This window comes from Pseudophryne corroboree, chromosome 4, assembly GCF_028390025.1.
Source record: "Pseudophryne corroboree isolate aPseCor3 chromosome 4, aPseCor3.hap2, whole genome shotgun sequence".
Lineage (NCBI taxonomy): Eukaryota > Metazoa > Chordata > Amphibia > Anura > Myobatrachidae > Pseudophryne > Pseudophryne corroboree.
Genome location: NC_086447.1, coordinates 400,267,584 through 400,286,109, shown reverse-complemented (window position 1 = coordinate 400,286,109; position 18,526 = coordinate 400,267,584).

The following is an 18,526-nucleotide window of genomic DNA, read 5'->3' as shown; positions in this document are numbered from 1 at the left end:
CTCTTAATTTTAGCATCTTTCTTATCATCTCCTACACAAGCTTAACTAACCCCTTTCTGACTTCTCATCACAGTGCAATGTTCCTTATCAACACTGTCATATAATGTATACTGCTTCTATATTATTTCCTCTATATCTATTATATATATATATATATATATACTGTATATATATATATATATACATATATATATATATATATATATACAGTATATCATATATATATATATATATATATATATGTGTGTGTGTGTGTGTGTGTGTATTAGAAAGATAGGATGCGCACAGTGGTGAAGTACTTGAAACATTTTTTTACTTTACTTCAACTAAATAGAAAACCACTCACAAGGAACCTGTGTGATGTATATACAATATCACAAAAAGTGCATTGCAACAGATGGCCATTCAGCTCAATCTCCATCCACAGTGCTATCAATGCTTGTCAGCCCTAGGGTCACATCAGCATCCTCCACAATAGCCATGCCCAGACGCACATCCACTGACAAATTCCTATTGGATGAAACGTGTCTGAGCATGACTATTGCAGAGGATGCTGACGTGACCCTGGTTATGTGACTGGCACTCTGAAATTGGAATTATACAGTATTGTGTGTGGTTGGTTCACATATGATATATATATATATATATATATATATATATATATAACAAGAAGAGGGTAGTAGGCACTCACTATTACAGCAGCCACCGGGGTGCCATCCCATTAGAATACACACAATACAGTCCCCTGTTATGGATCAACCAGATATCTCTCCCAATCAGGGACCAGGCGGCACTCCACGGATTTATGGAAAAAGCAGCTTTTTTATTCAAAGTGCAATCAGTGTATCAAAATGAGCATAATTGGTATTATGCTCATTTTGATGCACTGATTGCACTTTGAATAAAAAAAGCTGCTTTTTCCATAAATCCGTTGAGTGCCGCCTGGTCCCTGATTGGGAGAGATATCTGGTTGATCCATACCAGGGGACTGTAATGTGTGTATGTATATATATATATATATATATATATATATACATACTGTATATATATATTTTGTAACAGGAGTCTTGCTAGAATGTGCTCTGCTACAAAAATTCCACCAGCGACCGACTCCAGGCTTGTACAAAAACAACAAATACCTTTTATTCAGGTAGCTCAAAAACAAAGATATACATAAACAAAGATCACTGTATTTAGTATAAACTACCAGGGAGGTTAGGCCCTGCCTCACTCCCTCTTACATAATAAGGAACCCTTCAGGTCCCAGCATCCAGATACTAGTGGCCCGGCCCTCCAGATCCCACTGTCCCTAGCAGGCCTATCATCTGGACACTAACTGCCTTCAGGAACCCTGACTCATGGGAGAGACTCTGCTTTAAACCCAGCACCCAGGTGCTGGCTGATGAAGCAGCTTCTTGGGCTTAGAAGCCTATAAGACCTGGTTTGTGCCAAATGGATGGGAACCTGGTCCATACACACTTCTCATCCACCCCGAGGACCCTGTGTGTAGCTTACAGGTGACAAAGTACCTCTCCTGCCATGTACCTTTTCCCTCAGCATTTCGTGGCTCAGAAAAGTGGCATGTGACATTGGCAAGGTTTCACCTTCGCCAATTATTTTGGGCTGACAAATCTTTGGGACATAACTTGGGCCCATACACCTGGATCCCAAGTTCCTCTCCCAAGTACATGTCTGAGGCCCTTTTAACTGGCCTTGGAATCTATTTCCATTAAAGGTTGGTGGCACCGACTCCACTGTGCCACCTTCCCTTTCCCTCCACTTTGGCATAGTGGCCAAAGTGGTTGTTTTAATGGACAACTTCCCGTTGCCCATTAAACTTCCTCTCCTCTTTATCTTTCCACCTTTAGGGATGTTTCCCTTATCAGGCTCGGATTTACTGGCTACTGAGGAAGTCGCTTCATTCATTTCTGTGTGTTTGTGACACCTGACATTAACCAACTCTGGACTGGGGCAGGTTTTTAAGTTCACTCTGGGCCTAATAGTCACCCCGGCCCTCACTAGTCTTGGCCTATATGGACAATTCCACCTTTTATGGCCAAGCTCTTGGCACCGGTAACACCTAGTCTCTGCCCTGACTTTAATTGTTCTGAGGTCATGGTCCAACTTTGTCCCCACCCTTTCCCTCAGAGTGAGGCATTGGTCCTGAGTCTCAGAAAGTCCTTTCATTTGTTGAACTTTTAGTGCTTCCTTCAGTCTTTCCAGCTTTGGTAACATTTCCTTCATTAATGTGACTGCTTCGTCCTCCGATCTCCAATCTTTGACCCTAGTCACCGACTCCTGCTGCTCTATGACCGGCACATAACACTTTTTGATTCTCTTGTCCAGGTCTCTTATTCAACTCCATAGTTCAGGAATCTCCTTCACTACTTCTTGTAGCTGGCTATTACTTAGGGCCAGCTTTTGGAACTCTCCCCTCAAATTTTCCAGCTCTTGTGTCTCATATAGAGAACTCTCCCTGGGTAGAGCAACCTCAGAAATGGGACTCCACACCGATTCCTCTGAGACAGGTTCTTGCACCTTACTTAGTGTGTCCTTTATGAACTGTCCCAGTTCAGCAATTGGATCTTGAGCCTCTTGTGGTGGATCCTGCCGGGGTGCAACAACCCCAAGATCGAAATCTTGCACCTTATCCTCCTCATACACGAGGGGAACCCCTTCAGAAGCAGGTTCCTGGATGACTTCGGAAGTGGACTCCTGTATTGCAACTAGCTTAGCCATGACTAGCTCACGTAGGCGAGACACCACCAAAGGTACGGTCTTTGTCTGTGATTCATCAGAAAAAGTCTCACATGTGCACTGGATATCCAGTACCAGGGGCTTCTGAACCTGCGATGTCCCATCAGGGATTGACTTTTGAACGTATATCGCATCAACAGGAGAAGGATCCTGGGTTTCCAAGACCTCAACAGAAGCAATCTCCAGCTCAGCTAAGACTTCCTGTTCTAGGATGGGCCCTTGAGTAGTCATCAAATTGCCATAAGTCCAGGTAGATTCCTGGGGTTCATCATTCTGCCACAGATCCAGCAGATTAGAGGATTCTTGTTTTGGAGGCGGATGATCACTTGACATCAGGTCAACCTCTCCCAGCTCCATTACTGCTTCCTCCTCACTCCCTGTCAACTGAGGAGCAGCCTGGAATCCCACTTCCTTATCTCGTGTCTCCATAAACACATCTTCTGTGAGCCCCTGTGGCTGCCATATTACATCATGAACAGGTTACTCTGAACTGAGGGCTTTGCTACTACGACATTTCTTTTCCTGAGAATGAGGTGGTCCTGCTTCGGAGGAACTTCTCACTGCTGTCCTAGGGGTTAACAACAAAACACTGCCATCTGATGTGGCTCTCTCTTGCTGCTTGCAAAATTCCCGTGGATTTTCTTTGCGCTGTGCAATAATGGCTGCAGCTTCCTCCATGCTCTGGTATGGCAATACCAACTGAATGGACATTAGTGCCTGTAAATACTCTACCTCTGGGGAAGGACCCTCATTTCCACTTTCCAGGCAGATGGCCTTACTAGTGGCATAGCAGGGATCCTTCTGTGCCTTAGGCACTGGCAGCTCTGGCTCAACTTTCCTGTTCCTTCTGGCTGGAACAGGGAATCCAGTATAGCCTGGTTCCAACACAGTATGGTACCATTCTTCCGCAGCCTGCACCACCGTTGGCATCATTTCCCCCGAAGATGGCATCTCCACTTCGACTGATAATATCTCTGACCCAACATTCTGCATAACGTCTTCAGCAATTGGTGTAGCTATGCCTGTGTCTGAACTGAAACTAAGCAAAGCCAATGGTTTTAGCTTAGAACCTCCTCCTGAAGCTCCACAAAGTCTTGTGACAGAGCCTTATTGGCCAGCACCAAACTCCCATATCATGTCAGGTCACAAGAGATTTCCTCTAATCATCCTTGGCTATGTACTACAAAGTTTTCAAATCTGGGTTTAGCCTTTGCCAAGGTTTTCTGCAACTCTGACACCTGGCCTGAAAGCTTGGCAATCTCTTCTCTACTTCCCAATTTGGTCAGAGAGTCAGACAAAAGAGATTCCTTCTCCTCCAGCTTTTGCGTTAAGGTGTTCACCTGCTCTTGAAGAAAATCAATTTTTTTCTTAAGCTCTTCTAGCTCCTGGCCCTTTAATTGGACATTACTTTCAAGGTCACTTATCGTGTGACACCAAAAAAAATGTTCCATGCTAAAATCTTCCCCATGATCTGGATTACTCCCTAATAAGCTATCCACTTCACTCTCCAACTGTGGGGCTTTAATAGGGTCACATAAGTTCCTGACCTGAGGTGTTAGAACTGTCACCCCTTTTGTTTTTTTAGCATGAATTCTCTTTTTGTTACCCATTTGAAGAGACACTTCACAATATGCTGTATATCTGAAAATCTTTATTCCCCTTTTACCTTTGAAACCTGTAAGTGAAAGGCAAAATAAAAATTCCTTTTTTTCTTCTTCTTTTTTTAGCACAGCTTAAGCTTTTAGCAAAGCACTGAAAGGATGCATGTACATAGTGGTCACAAATACCTTACACTGGTAGTGAAAATAAACAACTCCCTTCAGGCTCTTAAAACTAGAACTCAGGGATTGCCGGGACACATAGGGGGTCATTCCGAGTTGTTCGCTCGTTATTTTTTTCTCGCAACGGAGCGATTAGTCGCTAATGCGCATGCGCAATGTCCGCAGTGTGACTGCGCCAAGTAAATTTGCTATGCAGTTAGGTATTTTACTCACGGCATTACAAGGTTTTTTCTTCGTTCTGGTGATCGTAGTGTGATTGACAGGAAGTGGGTGTTTCTGGGCGGAAACTGGCCGTTTTATGAGTGTGTGTGAAAAAATGCTACAGTTTCTGGGAAAAACGCGGGAGTGGCTGGAGAAATGGAGGAGTGTCTGGGCGAACGCTGGGTGTGTTTGTGACGTCAAACCAGGAACGACAAGCACTGAACTGATCACACTGGCAGAGTAAGTCTCGAGCTACTCAGAAACTGCACAGAGAAGTCTTTTCGCAATATTGCGAATCTTTCGTTCGCAATTTTGATAAGCTAAGATTCACTCCCAGTAGGCGGCGGCTTAGCGTGTGCAAAGCTGCTAAAAGCAGCTTGCGAGCGAACAACACGGAATGACCCCCATAGTGCCACAAAATTTCTCTATTTAAATAGAACCACATTTATAAAAAGTTTCAACTATGCTTGATTGGTCTTAATGAGCTAATTAACAGGGACACCAGACTCCCATTACCACATTTTGCAGGCACAGGTAAAAATAAGCTTTGAAAATAAATTCAGTCATAAATTATCAACTGCTTGCAACCCCTTAGAGCAAATCAGCACAGCTACTTTCAATGAATGGTTCAAAGCATATAAGACAGAACAGGCCATGCACCCAGTTTAACCTCTTTGCTGCCAATGCAAACCTTTGCACCAAAATCAAACACATTCATTTTAAACAAAACATATTATTTTTACCCCATGGGGTTGGTTTTAACCACTACTCACAACACCCTTGGTCTGGTACTGATGTCCACGAGTTCAGCTTGGTCTGGAGCTCGCTGGTATGTGTGCCGTTACCTTGCAGCTGTTGGGTCATCTGCACTTGTGACATGACTAGCAGAAGTGTCCTTGTTCAGGCGCCATTTGTAGCAGGAGTCTTGCTAGAATGTGCTCTGCTACAAAAATTCCACCAGCGACCGACTCCAGGCTTGTGCAAAAACAACAAATACCTTTTATTCAGGTAGCTCAAAAACAAAGATATACATAAACAAAGATCACTGTCTTTAGTATAAACTACCAGGGAGGTTAGGCCCTGCCTCACTCCCTCTTACATAATAAGGAACCCTTCAGGTCCCAGCATCCTGACACTAGTGGCCCAGCCCTCCAGATCCCACTGTCACTAGCAGGCCTATCACCTGGGCACTAACTGCCTTTAGGAGCCGTGTCTCATGGGAGAGACTCTGCTTAAAACCCAGCACCCAAGTGCTGGCTGATGAAGCAGCTTCTTGGGCTAAGAATAATATAAGACCTGGTCTGGGCCAAATGAATGGGAACCTGGTCCATCCAAACTTCCCATCCACCCCCAGGACCCTGTGTGTAGCTTACAGGTGGCAAAGTACCTCGCCTGTCACAATATATATATATATATATGCATCACTCATCACTACATCAGAAATAATTAACTTGTAGGGGTGACAATCACCTCATCATAAACTTGATGGCACTCCCTCACTAATATATATTACCAAAAAAACCAACGGAAACGTGAGCTTGTGGATTAATTTTTCACAGATGCAATTACTTTTCCTGAAGATTGTTGATACACAAACCCCTGCTACCATGAGTTTTTTTGGTAATATATATATCAGTGTGGAAGTGCCATCAAGCTTGTAATGTGTGTGTGTGTGTGTGTGTGTGTGTGTGTGTGTGTGTGTATATATATATATATATATATATATATTGTGAAGATCCGGATTCATTGATCACTCAGGTAAACAGTTTCGTAAACTGGCAAATGCCCTTTTTTGTAAATATACACACACAGTACACAATAACATTAACTATTGCAAGCCAGGATGGTATCTTACTTACTAAGTCCCCACAGTAGTTTAGGATTACAGATGCCTGCGATCTCCTGATGTTACACACTGGCCGTGGTTCTGTGTCCCCTGGTCTAGGATACCTGCTCACACAGCGTCCTGCGCCACCGATTCTTGCCACTGATGGCACCGCGATGCCTAGTTAGCGCCTGGACTCCTTAAATACATTTACTCTCTGACCTTCTGTCCAGATCTTTCCCCTGTCTATTCATCACACAAGCTGGTCAGTGAGGAGGTCACAGGAGTGGAGACAAGGTGTCTGGGCTCCTGTACACAATGGGGTGTATAAGATCAGATTACCTGCAGCTCCATACAGAAACTGTTTACTACATAACCTGCTCATCTTAATCATATCTGATTGTACAGCTAGGGGACTTACATTACAATGAACTCATTTAACTATGTTACTAACACTCTGGCATACAATCACACACATTGAAAACAATATAGCCAAATAAACTGCATACTCCTAATATAACAGATAAAACTGTACAATATAATAACAACATAATACAATACGATATTGCCTAGCATATAACTAATAACATATCGGCAATTAGTGGAGTCCATGGGTAGGACCAGGGCTAGGAAAGTAACCACATGTATTTTACGACTGTGCCACATGATGTATATATATACATGTTAAAGCCGCAAAGCACTAGTGTATTTCCAATCCGTGGGTGCTTGGTCAGTCCATTCAATATATAGCAATTACCATGAGGCTCCAGCAGGGACTATGGTAAAATAGAACCAGCACTCCTCTTAAGTCCCATATCAAAAGGTATTTATTAACGCCATGTCAGAAGCACACAGCAAGTGAATAAAATGTCAGATACGCATTAGTCCAATTCATAAACACCGTCCAAACTGGGGAAGTAAATCTCCTGCCCAGGGTTGACTCCCAACGGTCGTTTCAGACATTGCCGTCGTCAGGGGAGAATCCACTGTATCACATAACATATGTTGAATGTTTACTTGCGGCATGTTTGCACATTGATAGTACTTTAGTATAGATAATTGACATGCCTTAAGTGCAATAGTGACTATAATAGAGGATAATGATATTATGTTTATAAATAAGTACAAGATGAGGTGCACACATGCATGTTGTATATTTAGATTATTGTTTAAACCAGTGGTGTTCATTATGGCCATGCTATCTATAGATTTATATAATTGATTATCATTGCTGGTGTTATTTGGACCACTGGTGTCAGCTATGGTATGGACTGTGTATCAATTGAAATCATTCACATTGACATTACAGCTATTCCTGGTCCAGTAGTGTTCACGATCGTCACGTTACACAGTACTGCAGTGTCGGATTGCAGGGTAGCGTCGCAAGATTGACAGTTGAACTATCCAGTGGTCACACAGCAGATTACACTGTGTTGAGCGGTATCTAAGCAACGCTGGGAGAGCGGCATGGACGTCACTTCGGCTGCCTCGACACAGGCATGTTCGGTCTGATGGCGGGAAGTTGGTGGGCGTCGGAGACCGGGTGAGCACACTTGTTGGTGATTAGCTATGGTATAAGAGCAATGTGAGTTATGTGATACAGTGGATTCTCCCCTGATGATGACAATGTCCGAAAAGGCCATTGGGAGTCAACCCTGGGCAGGAGCTTTACTTCCCCAGTTTGGACGGTGTTCATGAATTAGACTGATAAGTATCTGATATTTTATTTACTTGCTGTGTGCCTCTGACATGGCGTTAATAAATACCTTTTGATATGGGACTTAAGAGGAGTGCTGGTTCTAATTTACCATAGCCCCAGCTGGAGCTTCATGGTAATATATATATAAATATATATATATATATATATATATATATATATATACACTGCTCAAAAAAATAAAGGGAACACTTAAACAACACAATGTAACTCCAAGTCAATCACACTTCTGTGAAATCAAACTGTCCACTTAGGAAGCAACACTGATTGACAATCAATTTCACATGCTGTTGTGCAAATGGAATAGACAACAGGTGGAAATTATAGGCAATTAGCAAGACACCCCCAATAAAGGAGTTGTTCTGCAGGTGGTGACCACAGACCACTTCTCAGCTGCTATGCTTTCTGGCTGATGTTTTGGTCACTTTTTAAAGCTGGGGGTGCTTTCACGCTAGTGGTAGCATGAGATAGAGTCTACAACCCACACAAGTGGCTCAGGTAGTGCAGCTCATCCAGGATGGCACATCAATGAGAGCTGTGGCAAGAAGGTTTGCTGTGTCTGTCAGCGTAGTATCCAGAGCATGGAGGTGCTACCAGGAGACAGGCCAGTACATCAGGAGACATGGAGGAGGCCGTAGGAGGGCAACAACCCAGCAGCAGGACCGCTACCTCCACCTTTGTGCAAGGAGGAACAGGAGGAGCCCTGCAAAATGACCTCCAGCAAGCCACAAATGTGCATGTGTCTACTCAAATGATCAGAAACAGACTCCATGTGGGTGGTATGAGGGCCCGACGTCCACAGGTGGGGGTTGTGCTTACAGCCCAACACCATGCAGGACGTTTGGCATTTGCCAGAGAACACCAAGATTGGCAAATTTGCCACTGGCGCCCTGTGTTCTTCACAGATGAAAGCAGGTTCTCACTGAGCACATGTGACAGACGTGTCTGGAGACACCAAGGAGATTGTTCTGCTGCCTGCAACATCCTCCAGCATGACCGGTTTGGCAGTGGGTCAGTAATGGTGTGGGGTGGCATTTCTTTGGGGGGCCGCATAGCCCCCCATGTGCTTGCCAGATGTAGCCTGACTGCCATTAGGTACCGAGATGAGATCCTCAGACCCCTTGTGAGACCATATATATAGCTGGCGGATGCTTTAGTCCAGGTCTGGGAGGAGATCCCTCAGGAGACCATCTGCCACCTCATCAGGAGCATGCCCAGGCGTTGTAGGGAGGTCATACAGGCATGTGGAGGCCACACACACTACTGAGCCTCATTTTGACTTGTTTAAGGACATTACATCAAAGTTGGATCAGCCTGTAGTGTGTTTTTCCACTTTAATTTTGAGTGTGACTCCAAATCCAGACCTCCATGGGGTAATAAATTTGATTTCCATTGATAATTTTTTTGTGATTTTGTTGTCAGCACATTCAACTATGTAAACAACAAAGTAATCAATAAGAATATTTCATTCATTTAGATCTAGGATGTGTTATTTTAGTGTTCCCTTTATTTTTTTGAGCAGTGTATATATACACCTAATAGTAATATACTATAATACCTACTATACAATGTCTACATATCCTATTAAAACTAGTGGCAGCTCAATGATCAGTGATCTCCACACTGTGGGTTTTGTTGGTAATATATATCAGTGTACGAGTGGTATCAAGTTTTATTTATATATATATATATATATATATATATATATACACCAAATAGTAATATACTATAATACTACTACTATTTCTATACAATGTCTATATATCCTATTAAAGCTAGTAGCAGCTCAATGATCAGTGAACGCCACACCCATTTCAAATTACACATCAAACACAAGATGTGCGTTGTGTGGCATTACAATCATGAAGAGCACACTGCCTATTAAATAAGCTATATTGGGATACTAAATCTAAAATGAAAGCACTTAGTTAACTACAGTAGAATTAAATAATTATATGTGACTGTAGTTCTATAGTAATTTAGAGTAGTAATAGTCTTCTAAAACCTACAAAATAATATTTTACAATAGATTTATTTTTTATATCAAAAAGTATAAAAATTAAATGCAACCTTTTACTTAGACTTTCCCAAAAATGTACAGCTTGCATTCCTAATTCTTTATATTAAACAATGTCTACACTACACTGTGCAGTCACCTGAATTAAATTTTCAGGCAGCTGCCAGGAAAATAATAAAACGTCAATTTAACATAAAATATAACTGTGTTTGTTTGCACTGGAAATAGCATTCTTCTGAGTGTAGTATACTAAATACTCTCTTAAATCAATTTTAAAGTTAATTACATAGTGTGTCATGATTTTGTTGAATTTTACACTTGCAACTTCTTATGACTGGAGATGTGGAACAGAAAGGTGCCAGCATAGGCCTTGTACAGTAAGAGGGTACAATTTGTGACTGAGGTAGACCTGAAAACCGAATAAGGCTACAACATTTATACAAAATTCAGGCCACTTTTTTCTCCTGAGAACCATACGGTATGGCATATGTCCTTATTTATGCCATAGCCCCCTCATGGCCTTTATATTCCAAAGCTCCCTAATACTACTATGTATGTCAGAGACCCCAACATGCCGCTTTCTATATTTTAAGATCAGACCCCCCCAATGAATCATGTGCCTTTATATTCTAGAGCCCCCACATGCCTCTATAAATGCCATCAATGTCCTTTAATATGCCATAGTAGAACCCTCATTCAACTTTATACTGTTTGCCATCAGAACAGAGCTCCTTCATGAATCTCTGCCCACTCATATGCCAGGAGAAACCCCTTATGCCACTTTATATGCCAGCAAATCAGTGTTCCCTCATCACTCATACATCATGTGCCACTATATAGTAGCCCAGAGTCTCCTCAAGTTATTCCTATTTACAGTATATGCAATTATTGCCATCAGACCCCCGGCCTCATTGTAATGTCTTACAGTACCTTGTGTTACCTTGTGGAACCAGCAGACAGTGTGTTTACAGAAGTCCAAAGCTTGAAGCCAAATCCAAACAAGAATCTTAAGGTGGGATCTTTTAGTCAATATCACTCATTTTCCCCCTTCTGAGCAACATTGACTAAAATATTGCAGTGTGTATGCTGCAAACGATGGCCAATGCGCGTTCCCGGGGGGTCAATAAAGACACACTCTGTCGTCTGTGCATGCAGCTCAATTTTAGATATGTCGGCCAAAACTACTTGTTGGGAGTGTCGTCACTGAGAGATATCATTTGCGGTATTGCTCAGTGTGTATGCACTATGTCATGCAGCACAGTTGAGAAGGGAACACACTGTGTGATATTGCTCATGGAGCTTATCGCACAGTGTGTATGCACTTTTAGAGACTGCAGCAAAACATTCTGCCACTGCAGTACTTTCACTGCACACTGAACACGCTCTCTGACTACAGTGATGGCCAGAAAAAAGTGTCAAAAGAGGCAAGGCAGGTGCATGTTTGAAAACTAATAAAAAACATTTTCAGACATACAGTATGAAATGGTACCTTTTTGAGATGCATCTTAAGATTCTTATTTGGATTTGGCTTCAAGCTTTTTGTGAAGATGATGGTATTGGAGAAATCAGTAAGGAAATCTCAGAAGTACAGACAGTCATATCAGCAACAGTCTAATTACCAATCCAATCACTAATATCCCTTTCACACTGCCAATGCCAGGTTCCACCCGGGAATTGTAAACTGGTCCTTCCCGGTTGGGATCCGGCATAGGACCCTGACAGGCCGCTTCCCGACCTGGCAATTTGCTGGGTCGGTTGCCATAGCGGCGGGTGGATGGAGCCGGCAGCAGGGGCGGAGGTGGCACTGGGAGATGAGCTCATCTCCGCGCAGCCTCTCGCCTATGTAGTGAACAAGTCCCGGGTCTCATCGACCTGGGAGCCCGTTCACGCTGCTGATTACTTGGGTTTCAGCCCAGGAATAACACTGCTTTTTTCCCATGGTGCTTTCACACTGCACACCAACCCGTGTCGACCCAGCAATATGCCGGGTTGATACCGGGTTATTTGTGCGGTGTGAAGGGGTATAATAAACATGTCTTATCCATTAGCTGCTGTGACATCGGATTGCCCAAAATATTGCTTATGCAGTTATTTATAACTTTATCAAAACTTCAGATTTATTTAGACTTTTCATTAGATAGGTAAGCATTTCACAATTTGCATGTATGTTTGTTTAAACTTATACTGATGAACAATAGAATCCATATTTTAATTAGAGATGTACATGGACTCCCGTGATTTGGTTCTAATTCATCATTGTGTTTTGGTTTGGCAAAACCACCCTCGAGTATTTTGGTTTGGTTTTTAATTCATTTAAAATCAATAAAAATTAATAAACAGTGATTATAAAAACAGCTAAAATCATGTAATTTGGAACTGTTTTTTTCTGCAATACAAAACCCAAGTTCATTTTTTAAATTTGAGTTCTGAACCGATAATACCATTTGTTGCAAGATTGACACTATTTTTATATATTTATTTTAAAAGCATACGTTGAGAAATACTATAACAACTGAAAAAACAAGTTCTCTGGTCTACAAGTGCCAGATTTTTCATGTCACATTCTATAATCTTCATATGTCATATGCTTGGTACTTTTTTTTATTACTAATCTCTGTGCTGGCTAGGGAAATTTCTGTTGCTGTTTGATTGCTTTACAATTAAGCAATAATAACATAGTGTCAACTTACTGACAGAAGTTGATAAAAATTAAAACGCATTGGGTTTTTTTTTTAAAGCCCCATGTTTATGTGAAGTTTAAGGGATAAAAAAAATGTAATTTCCTGCACTGAAAAATATCCATTATGGCTGTGCAAAGCAACAGTTTTCTGAAATTTTTTTTGTACAATGTGATATTTTGATAATCCTTTGTGCTAAATATTTTATATTAGGGTGCTGATTGAGAGGTGAATACAAATCCCATCACGACTGCAAACCCATACACAGTGGTTCTGTGGAAAAGTATGTAAATGTTGCATGCACTGGGATTTGTACTGAGATGCTTACCAAGGGCATCTCAAATCCATTGCATACAAAGACACATTCATTTGCACTTGCATATGGGGGGTAATTCTGAGTTGATCGCAGCAGGAACTTTATTAGCAGTTGGGCAAAGCCATGTGCACTGCAGGGGAGGCAGATATAACATGTGCAGAGAGAGTTCGATTTGGGTGTGGTGTGTTCAATCTGCAATCTAAATTGCAGTGTAAAAATAAAGCAGCCAGTATTTACCCTGCACAGAAACAAAATAACCCACCCAAATCTAACTCTCTCTGCACATGTTATATCTGCCTCACCTGCAGTGCACATGGTTTTGCCCAACTGCTAACAAAATTCCTTCTGCAATCAACTCAGAATTACCCCCATGGTTGCTCAGAATGTCCATCACAACTAAGCCAACGGGGCCAGTGAAACTGCATACAAGAACACAGTCACTGGCTGCAACAAGCCCACAAAATGCTTGCGACATGCCTGTATCTGACTAGTCAAAACAACCTCCTCCCCTTACCTCAGATAATCACCCCATGGCTATGAATATCTCTGCATCCACATACTCTCTGTGGGGGTGATTCCGAGTTGTTCGCTCGCTAGCTGCTTTTAGAAGCATTGCACACGCTAAGCCGCCGCCCTCTGGGAGTGTATCTTAGCTTAGCAGAATTGCGAACGAAAGATTAGCAGAATTGCAAATAGAAATTTCTTAGCAGTTTCTGAGTAGCTCCAGACTTACTCAGCCATTGCGACCAGCTCAGTCCTTTTCGTTCCTGGTTTGACGTCACAAACACACCCAGCGTTTGCCCAACCACTCCCCCGTTTCTCCAGCCACTCCTGCGTTTTGCAACTCGAACGCCTGCGTTTTTCCGCACACTCCCATAAAACGGCCAGTTTCCGCCCAGAAACACCCACTTCCTGTCAATCACACTACGATCAGCACAGCGATGAAAAAGCTTTGTTATGCCGTGAGTAAAATACCTAACTTTTGTGTAAAATAACTAAGCGCATGCGCTCTGCGAACCTTGCGCATGCGCAGTAAGCGACTAATCGCAGTATAGCAAAAATCGGCAATGAGTGAACAACTCGGAATGACCCCCTGTGACCACCATCTCTAATCCATCACCATACAACGCAACTTAGATGCATGAACAGTACAAAAAAACATCGGCCACCTCTGAATCAGGCCCCTTGTGCTTTAATACTGAATATATTTCGGACTTTAATGATAGCTATTCATTGATAAAATCTTCCAAGTTTGCCATTAAAAGTAACAGCATAATGCTGTGCATTTTTTTTATTATTTCACGTAAACACAAGAAATAAAAATCCATGGTTATATTGTTAAATAACATGTAAAATAGTGTACAATTACATAAAAAAAACCTTTCCCTATTGTCTTCATTTTACTTTTATTGTTTTGGGAGGGTAAAGTAGCAAATCTGCAAAACAATTAGTTTAGAGTTTTTGAAGAATACTTTTTGGGTAAAATAAATAGATCTGTTTAAGCATAATTACAAGAGAGAGCGCTGAGGAAAGTGTTAAAACATTACCAATGTAGCAAGCCATTTGACAGTGGCATGAAAATCCAGAGATACAATCTCCAAACCTCACTTTTGCTTCTGTATTTCACCCTGCATCCACATAAAATATATTGCCTATTGATAGAGCTAGGACAGTGTCAGTCAAATCATTCTGCTTGTGTGGTGTGGATCAAAGTTTGTAAAGGTCTGCGGTAAAATTTAAAATAAAGCATATATATATATATATATATATATATAGCAAAATCAAAATAGACTATATGCACTCCATAGATATTTATAGTGATTGTAGTACATACGCTAATATGCACTACAAATGCATTTCAGAGGAATATTTATCAATTATCGGTTTCTGCCCAAGTGTATCAAAAATCACATTCAGGAACTGGGGCTGCAAAAGGACTGTTTTATATTCTAGAGCTTAGTAAACGTGCCAGCTTTGCAGGCCCATTTTTCATTGCTGGTTCATAATTTGTTTCCTTAGCAAATTTTGCTAGCCTGTGGAGATGTATCCCACTAGGGACACAGCAGCAGATGGCGCTGGGACTATTTATTGGAACCCAGCGCAAGACTTGCAATTGCAATGGGCAGCACAACAGAAGTGTCACTTTGAACTTGGCGCTGGTTTGGCAGCCAATAGGAAAGGCGGCAGCAAGGATTTGAATCTGGCACTACCCAGGAGCCAATGGGAGGCAGCTGCAGCTCACCAATCACAGATTGTGGCATCATAGCTCTTCCAGCCCCCAGCCTGTGACATCAGACACCACTGGGCAGAAGAGCCAGACATATGGCAGTGTGGAAAGAATAAGGAAGAGGCTGGGTGCAGAGCTAAAGTGGCCACAGTAGAGCGTGAAAGATGGTGAGATCAAGCAAGAAGATGTCCAGTGTTGGCTGGAGGAGAAAAAATAAAAGGCAGTGCTACTGGCCAGGATGGACCAGCGGCAGAAGAAAGAAGCTGAGGACTGGAGGGGCCGACAGTGGTGGGAAGCAAAAGAGTGCAGTGAATCTCCCAACTGCAGCCTCTCCCACTTTGTAGGTGGGCCCTCAGTGAGGCCCACCATCTGTACTAACCCTCCTTAAGCCACCAGAGATTTTGTGCTGGGCCCATGGGCACAGTCAGGCCTTGGGATTGGCACACAGTAGGTGGGCACTAGACCCATGGTCATGTCAGACCTTAGACCTGTGGGCTGTAATGTGGGCACTAGGCAAGGTGAATCAAATAATCTGGACACTAGGCTTAGGTCACTTAAAAGCACCATGGGTAGCAGGCTTGAAGCCTGAGACTCAAAATAAGGTTGACTACGGACACTAGACCCAGGTCACTCCACTGAACCCACAAGCAGGCTGGCTAAAAAAGGGCCTGAGCTTCAGATTTCATAAGATGAGTGGAGTGTGGAAAGTTGTGTGGCTCCCACCCCCCAGTAATTGCTGAGTTCCCCAGGGCAGGAAAATAAAAGGCTGGATTTTCAGGCATTCTTGGTAGAGGTTCACCAAACAGTATTCTGTAAGCATGGATTTAAAGATACAAGACCTTTATTCTTGTTTTATTGTGGTGATTGATATTTCCATGCATGGCAAGTTTTGTTAGAACTGTTGTTATAGTTTGTGCTGCACCACACACAGTGATAGGTTGAGGGCGATGCTGTTGTAACTAGGGTAGTTGTGTGCCACATTAAGGTTAGGCCCTGCATAGCTGTGGTGTTTCTTGTCTTCTTACTTTGACCTATAACTGAAGAGATGGTTGGAGAACAAGATTAATAACAGTGAGATACATCTGTGTCTGTACATCTCTGTCTGTATCTGTTTGTCCCTAACTATCCATCTTCCTTTTGAGTGTAAAGTGGACCTTGCACTCCAGTGCAAGATTAAACCTTCACCTGCTGTGTGACTACCAATAGATGAAAAATCGGGTTCTGAAGCCATGAGTGCCAATGATGACCATCACTTAAGCCCAAAATCCCTTTTAGGTAAAGAGCTAGGTTCAGTGGAGTGAGTCGGTCTGCTCTCAAGCAGGACGATTCTCACATCATCTTCCTTCTAGATCCTCTTGTCCAGTTGGAATACCAGGACCAAATGTTACCCATACAGCCTTAAGGTTAGATAGTGCAATGCAAGGTAAGTAGCAAGACTACACCTGCATGGCAGGAGGGACCACATAGCACCGCTCCCACAAGCCGATGCAATGTGTTAGTTTTGTGCAGGCGTCATTACTCTTTTCACTACACAGTTATTCTTCAGTTTTGGACAATACTTGCAATAGATAAAACAGAATAAGCTTTTAATTATGTAACAGTTATTTGTATACTGATCTTTGTGAGATACGTGTATAAACATTGATAATGTCGATATTATCTTAAACCATAAAGCTATACCTCTAGATACACTTTTACCGTGGAGCCGCTATGGCCGCTAAACTGAATACACGCGCTACGCACTTTGTACGCTATTTGCGTACAGAGTCCCGTACATGGAACGTACTTGGCGTACACACGCTGCGCTGAGTGTACAGAGTACGCACAGCGCGCGCACACACAATTGATAACCTTTAAACCTTTTTTTAGTAATACAATGTAATAATATGGTTACACTTTAAACCTTTATGCAGCAAAGCACTGCAATGATGTTATACCTTAAACCTTAAGTAGCGCTGACGGTATAAAGTACCCGCAGTGCGTACACCTTATCAATACTTATAAACCTTATACAGTTAAATATGGTTTAAACCCTAGCAGGGAAATCAGGACACAACACCGATATGTAGTTGAACCACAGGGTTCTAAGGCCACAGTGGATTATTTCAAAAGGTAAAACAGAACAAATTATACACTACAGGCTAACAAGATAAATCTACAACAGAATAATGGCTACAATCAATGTACATACGTGAGAATGTTCGCTTGCGCAACCCGGCCGGTCCTCCGCTTATCAGGTAGAAAGCGTTCAGAGTCTTGTGTGTCCAAGCCTGCTGCAAGCTCTCTTTATTCACTTCATCCAAAACATAACACAATGGATACTGTAATCTCTTTGTTCATTGGACACAGGGATGGTCATTTACAGTACAGGAGAGGTCATAGATCTGTTTGAATAGGTGGGCGATGTCTTTCTTAACTGCTCTTGTGGGTGGTCTCCTCTGGATTCCCCCCGCATACATAATATACAGTAAATACAGTTTAAACCTATATTCTGCTTCTGCATCTAACTATCCTCAAGAACATGCGGTCTTCCTCAAACCAACACCAGAATGTTTCCCTTAAAATACCCTACAGCTGGATACCAAACACCACCTTGTAACCTTGTTCTGTCCCCTCCTATTCTGTAAAGGTGAATCCCCTTGTTCTGTAACCATTTTAAACAGCTTTCTGATGTGGTGCAGGAGGCTATGTGTACAATGTGCACTATTTGGGTTAAATATGTAATGTTCTGATAACCCTCTATGCGCTCACAAACTCCGCCGTAAATACCCATACCACGCGCATGATCGCAGGAGCGATCCTATGCAAATTGCGGATATGTGCACGCACGGCGGAATAAGTGCACGCACAGCGGGCATGTGTATGGGGTTAGTACATGGTGTATGCGTTACAATATTTTTCGACTTTGGCAGTCAACAATAACTGCCACTATCTAAACATTAAACAGAAAAATATACAATACAATATCTACAGATGATTGGATGGTATGAGGAGAGGTGTAGGTGGG